Source organism: Mustela nivalis (assembly GCF_964662115.1).
Source record: "Mustela nivalis genome assembly, chromosome: 6".
NCBI classification, from domain to species: Eukaryota; Metazoa; Chordata; class Mammalia; order Carnivora; family Mustelidae; genus Mustela; species Mustela nivalis.
Window position 1 is genome coordinate 100,151,684 of NC_139025.1, and position 9,608 is coordinate 100,161,291.

Genomic DNA, 9,608 nt, shown 5'->3' on the forward strand with positions numbered 1-9,608 from the left:
CAGCCCGATGGAAGCCTCAGCCTGGGAAAGCTCCAGGCTGGCTGCTGGAGGAGTTGGAAGACACCTTTGCCAAGGCCCATCAAATAGGATTTCAGAAGCCAGGCCTCACAAGTCCTGAGCGCAGCTCAGGCGAGCAAGTGTGGGCTTCGGGTACTGCTGGGGAAGATGTCCCCCCGGACAATGGCAGCCTTGCTCCCCAGAACTGCATGGGGACACCGGGCTCCCAGCTGAAGCATCGGGAGAGTGTGGGAGGCAGGGTTGGGGCTGCCTGCCATGTGAAGGCCCACCTCAATAAGGCCCTTATGCTCGGCAGACAGTGGGACCCAGAGACCCCTGGCCTCTACCGCCACCCTGCTGTATATGACCCAAGGCAAGGTGCTGGCCCTCTCTGAGGGCCTCCTGGGGACAGAAGCCCCAAGAGAAAGTTCCAGTTCAGAGCCACTGTGCCTCGAGGGAGAAGGCCTGGGCTGCCTTCCTTCCCCAAGGAGGGGGATTGGAGTCCTGGGGAGAGTGGGGACCCCACACAATTTCCCAGATAGGCTTCTGGCTCATAAAGGAAGAGCTTGAGTTCTCAGGCATGGGGCGTCAAGAGAGGCCTCCCACCCTTCCTGGCTGTCCAGCCAATTCCCTTGGAACCTCAGCAACCACACAGGCTCGGCCTCAGCGCTCCTTCCTGACATGCCCCCGGGATTGACGCTTCCTTCCCCGGCACTCTCGCCTGCCATCTGCCTCCTACCAGAGGACGTCCGCCTTCGAGCAATACTGTTACAGGGGGCACCTGGCGCCAGGGCCCAGAGGTGCACGACAGACGGACCTCCTGCCCTCAAGGAGCCCACCCTCTGTGGCCAAAGGCAGACTGTACCCAATGAGGCCAACGCAGAGAGAACCGCAAGTGAGTAGTAAGGGCGTGAAGAGACAGCACAGGCTCTGAGAGAGGGGGGACATCTGGCCGGCCACGGGAGGTCTTTCTGAGGCGGTGACATTGACACTGACACCTAAAGGCAGGTGAGAAGGGAGACCAGATCAGTACCAGTGCCGGTCCTGGGCTGGGACACAGTCACCTCTCCCTCAGGCCTCCCCACCTCACACGCAGGAGCCCCCAGGAGGCCTCAAACCAAGATGACGCAGGCTGAGAACAGGGACAGGCTGTGGTGTATCTGCGCAAAGCTGAAGGAGGAATGGCACAAAGGGAAGGCAGGCGGGTCCTGGATTGTGGCTCCGAGCTGGGTGGGGCCAAGGTGATGGGGTTCACAGCACCTGGCAGAGAAGCCCACTCTCCATGCCAAGTTGATAATAAAAGTACTCCCCCGTTAATGCTATAGATATGCTTCCTTCCTCTTCAGAGCAGGAGGCAACACAGACATCCTGGCTTTTGTTCAGGAGGGGCCCTGCCTCGTGAGCGTGAGGGGGGAGCTCGGCTGGTGGCCCAGGCAGCCCAGGCCTTCAGCCTCCCATCCTTCCCTCTGCTTGCCTGGCTCCGCGGCAGACTTCCTGTGTGACCTTGGGGAAGTCACAGCCCTCTCTGGGCTTGGCACTGTAACTTGGGAGCAGGGAGCAAGTTGTAGAGTTGTCCCCAGCCAGTTGGTCCTGGGGGCTTTTGGATGTGGGTGAATGAGAGCTACAGGGGGCTGCGGCTTGCCACTCCATTGCCACTCCATATCCATCCCCAAGGTCCTGGGGCCCTTCGCCAGGCACTCTCCCCCACCTCAGAGGGAGGGGCTTGTTCTTAACACTATCTCATAGGCTGCCAGCCTGGAAAGCAGAACCATAGCTAGTTGCCACATTCAATAATGATGAAGACTATAAAGATTATAAAAGCTATCATCATGAAGCAAAGTACCAGAAAAAAAAAAAAAAAGGCAAAACGTGAAAAGAAAAGGAATTGCATTCCATCTCTCAGTTGTTTCCCCCCACGGAAGCCTGGTCCACGACAGGACAGACAAGGCAGGGGCCTGGGGGACAGATGGCGTTCCTTGTCCCTCAGAGAACACTGGGAAGTAGGGAATGTTCCCCAGGGTCTGAGACAGACATGCTACATTCTTCCTCTCGTTCACCCTTCGCCAGCTCTCTGAGCGATACCGAAATAGAACATAGAGCACCACACACACCGACCTTCAATTCTTCATGGAACTCAAGTTCAATGAACTTTTACATACATGTAAGCCTGCGTGACACCAACCAGATCATGACAGAAGACATTTTCAACATGCCGGAAGTTTCCTTCAGGCCCCCTCGCAATCAGCAGCCCCCCTGGGGGACGGCCCCCGACACACACACACCACAAATTAGCTCTGGCCGTGGTTGAACTTATGAATGGAACACCATGTACCTGTCCTTTACGCCTGGCTTCTTTCACTCATCCCATCCCACAACAATACCATACCTTGTCCAGCCACTCTTCTGCTGAGGGACATTGGCATTGATCCCCTTTGGGACTACTATGACCAACCCCTAGGAATCCTTAGTGCCTTTTGGACCCATGAGCATTTGTTTCCCTCGGTTATGGACCTAGGAGTGTGGCTGCTGGGTCAGAGAGTGGGCGAACACTTCCCCTCACAGCTATTTAGATAGTCAGTAGTGCGGTCCCATTTTACAGATACAGAGATAGAGGTTCAGAGAGTTGAAGCAGCTTATCCAAGCTCACGGAATTACTAAGTAGTGAGGCCTGGTCTGGAATCCAGAGAGATTTTCCTGACTCCAGATTCTTTTCAGGAGAGGTCAGCTTTCTTGCTGATCTCTTTCATCCTACTTTCTAGAACAGGTAAAGCAGGTGTGAGGGAGGAGGAAGCCAAATAAAAAGGGAAGGAAAGGGGTGACTCTGATGGCCTGCTCTGCTCTGCGATGGGCTCCACGGGGTGTCCAGGCTGCCCCGGAAAGACACAGTGCCACTCCAAGGAGACCCAGAAGAAGGGGCGGGGTGGGGGTGGGGGGGACTCTGGAGCCACAAAGGCATGCACAGTCCATCCCCTGGGCTCTCCAGTCTCATTTCCTCCTCCTCCCTCCCCATCCCTCCAGCCACATTGTCCTCCTTATCTTCCCTGACAATGCCAAGCAAGTCCTGCTTCTCGGCCTTTCTGCCAGAGCTCCCACTGTCAGAACACCTCTTGCTCCAGACATCCACAGGGCACGGCCCCCACCCCACTTGGTTGTGGTCTCTGCCCATCACCCACTGGAGGAGAGCACCGCCATCACATGCTGTCCCCTTACTTTTCAAACTCTGTCTTCACTCCGTCTGACCTAATATCCTGTGTATCTTCGTGTTTTTGTTTTGTTTTGTTTTGTTTTGTTTTTTTTGCCTAACCTCCATCACAGAATGTGAGCTCCAGAGAGCCAGGCCTCACCACCTTGCTTTCTGCTCCACCTTCAACATGCAGAGCAGGCCTGGCGCCTGAGAGGCTCTGTGGGAATACTTGTTGAATGAATGAGTGAACGAATGGGCAAATGAATGAGTGAATGAATGAATGAATGAATGAACAGCAACCCCTTGGAGCAGCTACTGGCAAAAATCGCAGGCCGAGAGGATATTGTGTTTGCAGTCGCAGAGGCTGATGTTCAAGTTCTGAGATAAGGCTCCCAACAGGGCATTGGTCTAGAGTCCTTGAGTGGGGTGAGGCAGTACAAGTCTGACCATGGTGGCCTCCAGGCCCGGCCACAGCTCAGCCATCACAGCAGGTTCTCATGGGACCCAGACAAACAGGGGCCACAACAAGCATCCTGGCACCTTCCAGGCTGCCCTGTCAGCATAAGGGGAATTTTTCTATTCTTGAGTGAGGAGGAGGAGATAATGGCCACGGATTTCCCCAAATGCCTTTTTCCTTGGGGGCTCAGAGATCTTTAAAGCAGGTGGGGCTGGGAGGAATACGTGGGATCCAGAAAGGTCCCAGCTCCCCCATCCCTACCTACTCTTGCTTAGAACACATTCTTCATTCCCCACTGCTACCCGCTGGCCTGGGAAGCCTTTGCCAATTCACATTATGGCTCTGGGCCTCGGTTGCTTCCTACTACAAAATCGGTGGAAGTTGGCCATAAAGTAAATGAAGTAATAGCCCTGGATCAGAGGTCTGCTGCCATGAATTCTCATGTACTGGGACTGCTGTGTGTCTTTGGCAAAGTCCTGCCCTCTCTGGGCTTCAGATGCCCCATGTGTCAAATGAGGGAGTGTGGCAGAACTATCTCTGGGGACTGAAATCCCCGCTCAGGCGTGAGCGAAGGGACTGAGCTCCTGTCCTTTTCCCCAGGAAGAGCAAGTTCATGGAGGGAGGCAGAGAGATGGAACTGAGGGAAGAAGAGGAAAATATGACCTATGAACTTGGCCAAGATTACAGCTTTGCCCTGACCTGCACTTGCTGGATATTTCCTCTCTGGACCTCACTGAGTGCCTGGCTGAGGCATGGACAGTCCAGGCAGGTGGGTGAGGAGCTGTGTTCTATTGCTTCTCTTTATCGAAACAGGGCTCTGAGTTCCAGAAGGTTACCTACATCAGACCGCTTCCTAGGAACCATCTCCCAGAGTTTGTCCAAGCTGCTCACTGCTCTATCACTTGTCTCCCCATTACACAAGACGGGGCCAAGGTAAGTCCACTTTTCACTCCAAGTCACAAAGAGAACCCAATTTTCAGATGAAGAAACTGAGGTCTTCCCAGGGATCCCACCGACCACTCACTTGGCCACGCATCCTGGGCTTACAAACGTCAAGTGTCACTTCATTGAAGCCTCACACAGCTCTATAAGGAACATGCCATTATTGCAACAATGACCACTCGGGAAGATCAGGTGACTCGTGCAAGGTCACACAGCCAGTGGGTAACAGGGTCAAAATTAAAACCCATGTCTGGAGGCACCTGGGTGGCTCAGTGGGTTGGGCCTCTGCCTTTGGCTTGAGTCATGATCTCGGGTCCTGGGATCAAGCCTTGCGTAGGGCTCTCTGCTTGGTGGGCGGCCTGCTTTCCCCCTCTCTCTCTGCCTGCCTCTCTGCCTACTTGTGATCTCTGTCAAATAAATAATTTTTTTTTTAAAAATCTTTGAAACCCAGGTCTGTCTAACTGGAGAGAGGGTCTTCAGGCTTCCTTCCTGTGGACTGGTGGAGGAAAGGAGCAATCTTGTGTACAGGAGCCCAGGAGCCTGAGAATCTATTTCCACGAACAAGGGATGGGGAGGGGGAGCCAGGCCTCTGCACCTGTTTGCTTAAAACAAAAAGGCTATGCCTAGAAAATGGCCTTGCTCACTGCCACACCTCACTCAGGTCTCAGGTCAAAGGGCATTTCTCCCTGCAGACCTTTCTTCTAGGACCACTGATTCTAAAATAGAACCCATCCCCCACAATACCTTTTCCCTTTAGACCATAACACCAATCACCTTCTGAAGCACTCTTGTCCGGTATAAGATTTTACTGTCTTATTTATCACCATCACCCCAAGGCCTCACACAGTACCTGGCACACAGTAGTTGTGCCATCAATATTTGCTGATGGAAGGCATGCATGACTGAGTGCCTTTTTCCCCAATAAGTGGAAGAAAATGGAGCATCTATTATCTGCTGGGCAAGGAGGAGAGGGCAGACCCATGCACCTCTCATTTCTTCCATAGCTTTTGTTAACCCATTTCATGGATGGAGGAACTGGGGCTCCCTCCAGCATCAAAGACCCATGGAGAGTGAGTGGCCCATGAAGCAGTCCGTTGGGATTAAGGCCTTCGACCCCTTGGCGGTCTGGCTCCAGGCCCAGTGCTCTTTCTAAGAGTCGGGGGGGAGGGGCAGAAAAGAGACGCCAAAGGCCCCCAGAGCCCTAACAGGGGGCTGTCGCTGCGCGGCCACCAGGCTCTGGCCTCGAGCCTCGCAAGCCACACCCTGGGCCGAGCGGCTCCGAATTCCTCCCGCCCCGCCCCTGCCCCCGCCCCGGCCTGGCACCGCCCCCCACCCCCACCCCCGCACCCTCTACTCCTACCCCCACCCCCACTCGCCCCTTAGCAGGACAGGAGAACCGGCCACCGGTCGCTCGTGGGCACCCCCCCCCCGAACCCCCGAGGTGCCCCCAGCCCCCGGCCCGCCCGCCCCGAGCCCCCAGACTCGGGGCGCCCGCAGGCCCCGCGGGTCAGCGGGAACCGGCAATTTCCCGGCCGCCCGCCCCGCCGCCCGCTCTGTACTTAGCCTGATGACGGGTTCCCGCGGCCCTAATGGCGGGGCGGGCGGCGGGTTCAGGGCGGGCGAAGCCGGCCCAGCCGGTCCCGTGCTCGGCTCTCAGGCGGCCGCCGGGCCTGTGTCATCCACCAGGAATTTCTGTTTTCCCCTCCGCGGGGCTGGAAGAAAAAACAATAATTAGGTCACTGGGCAGGCGGCAGAGAGGGTGTGGGACAGGCCAGTGGCGCCCTGTTGGGCAGGGAAAGGGTCTGGGAGGATGATGGGGAAAGAGAGGCCCCCACAGTGGCCCCTGTCCCCTTCCTGCCCTCCCCAGGATGCCAGATGGTGGAAGTAAAGGCATTCCTGACCTTTGCCAGTGTTCACTCGTGGGTCGGTTCTTGGGAGGCGTTTACTGGGGCACCTCTGGGCACCTAATTCTGTTCCAGGTGCTGGGGTCTGAGCACTGAATAAGAGAAGGAAGGACTTGGAAAATCCAACCAACGGCCTACAGTGATAGACAGTGGGAGGCCTGCTGGATAGCACAAATGAGTTTTAGGGAAATGTGCCTGCCAGACATGTTGGGGGTAGGGGGCGCCGGGGGCAGTTTAGGGAGCATCTCCTCCAGGAAGTGGCACCTGCACAGAGCCCTGTTAGAAGAGTAAGGATTGGCCAGGACAAGCGGAGGGGGAGGCAGGAAAGGTATTGGAGGTGGAAGGAACAAACAGCATGTGCAAAGGCTCAGAGGCAGGATGGTGGCATGTTATGGGACTGAATGTACAGTAGAGAAGCATCACATGAACATTTCATTTTGAATGTGCTTTCACGGATTAAAGACATGCATTTTTGGCCCAGTGAGGCCCCTGGACACAAAGCAGCTACTTTGGTACCCCACTGAAGATAGTGCCACATGTTTCTACACTGGAGGAAAATTATTTTGGACTTCCTGAGAGGTGCTAGGTCTAGGTACTATAGCTTTGGGCAGGTTAAAAGATTTTCAACAGTCATTTGGGTTTAGCACATTGCTTACCTTTCCCTCTGACCTTAGGACAGCTCCCTGGGGAAGATGGGAGTCAGAGCAACCCTATCCCGCTGTGTTGTCTCAAGTATGAGTGATGAGACTGGGGAGGTGGGCATAGAGGGTTCTTATGAGTCATGGTAGGGAATTTAGACTTTATCTTAAGGGAAATGGGGAACAATGGTGTAAAGCAGGGTGGGTGGGAACAGGATCAGATTTCTGAACATTAATAGCCGATAATAACCACAATTATTGATTTGCTCCCATTATGTTATGTGCCAGCATAGGGCTAACGAAGTGTTTTACACACAGTATCTCACTAAGCTTGATGACAATCTGGTGAAACTGTTTCTTAGTCTTATTTTATAGAAGAGGAAATAGCCGGGGAGGTCATTTGCCCCAGGCCGCCTGCCAGTGGAGGGCAGAACCAGAACTGAAACTTGCTAGACTATGTTCTGGGAGCTCTGGTAAGACAGAGGCTTTGTCCTGATCCTCAAGGAGCTTGTTGTCTGCTGGAGAACATGGGAGCGTGATGTATGGGTCAGAGCCGTGTCAGAGTGCAGTTTACATCTCTCTCCCATGATGACCCAGGAGTAGATTGTCCAGGACAGGAACAGTGGTCCTACTCTGGGAGGGTGTCCAGGTACCCAGGCCCCAGGCCCCTCCTACCTGGCTGTCTGCCGTCCTGATGTGTCCAGGTTGGCTCCTGGTACTATAGCCACATCCTGGGCAGGGGGAAAGGGAGGGAAGGAGCACGCCCTTTCTCCTTAAGAACCTCACTTCTACATCTGCATCTCTGCTGGCGCCTGCTGCTGTCTCTGTATCCAAATCCATATCCCCATAAAAAACTATATCCATAGATCCGCCAATATCCACTTCAGAAAGCATCAGCTCTTACGGATAGAAGCTTTAGTGCCAAAAAAGACAAAACACAATGAAGGATAAAACCACCCCTAGTGGTGAAGCATAGAAACAGAAAACATCACAATGAAGATAACCATTTCATTTCCTATTGACATCCTTGCATTACATGCAAATCTTGCATGTAATACTCGATTTACCTAGACAATGTAAAATACTTTTCATATGGTTATAATAAAAGGATTCTTTTTTTTCAAAAATGTTTTCTTATACATTGGGGTGTGTCATTTCTACCTGTGGGTTTTACGGATCAACAAAGACGGAAGCTTGCTTGGCGAATCGTTCCAAAGATGAATGAGACAGGCCACCTTTCAGCCACACCCCGCTCCCTCGGAGGAGATGGGGCCTAGACAGGCACTTGGGGACTCTGCAAATGGCCCTGGGTCCAAGCTCTGGGGCACCAATCTGGAGAGCAGTTTGGCAGACAGTCTAGAATACTGGTTCTCAAAGTGTGGTCCTCCACCACCGCCACTGGCACCACATGGAACTTGTCAGAAATACAGAATCCCAGGCCCCACCCAGGCCTACAGAATCAGAAACTTGGAGGGAGGGCCCAGCTCTCTGTGTTTTCACAAGCCCTCCAGAAGATTCTGATACAAGCTGAAGTTTAAGAAGCCTAGCCGAGGGCCCCGTATACTGAACAGAGAGTCAGAAAACCTTGGTTCTAATCCTGGACCTGGTAGATGAGGCTCTGTGACTTTAGGCAAGTGAAGTCTCGCCCCCCACCTCCGGGCCTCTGAGTCTTCAGGAGTAAATGGGCAAGGTTGGCCCTGGGAGCTCAAGGTGAGCTGGATGGTTCTTGAGGTGCTTCCCAGCTAGGACAGTCCATGATCTCCCCAGGCTGACTGCTGGGAGTGGGGCCTGGGCCTTGAGGCAGGGAATGGAGCTTTCTTCTTAGGGAGAGGCTCTCAGTGCAGAGCGTTCTGGTGACAGGAAGTGCAAGTGGAGTCATGATAGTCTCCCCTGAGTGTCCTGGCCTTCAGTAAGGCCCCTGGGGGCACCATGCAGTCCTGCCCATACACGGGCTCTCTATAGGCTGAGGAGCAGAATGGGGGTTCTCAGGGCACCTCTGAGCTTGGATCTGAATCTGGTGAGTGTTCTAGAATGTTCTGTTGTCCATCTTTCTGCCATGGTCCAAGCCCCCCAAATCTGGCAGTCTCAGGTCCTGACTAGAGTGGAGATAGTGGGGCACTAAATTTGTCATGTCCCACCCCATGGGAGAGCACCTTTGCCCATCTTGTCCTGGCTTCTCCATGTGGGACATCTGAAAACAGTCAGACCGTGCCCCCCGGCAGGATCTGAGGATGAACTCCCTCTCTTGACCCCAAGATCATTCAAGCTTCTGTAGGGTCTGAACTCAGGCTCAAGGTCTCAGGCCCCAAACTTAGATGGCAAAGGTGCTCTCCTAAAGGACATTTACCCCTGAGTCCTGAGGAAATCAGGCTGAGAATCATTGAAGTCTGTCTTTTGATTCCAGTTCCATGGGATTCTATCTGAACAGGACTTGGTGGAGAGAGGGGAGAAAGGCAGCCTGCTGTGTGGTATAGAAAGATCCTGGG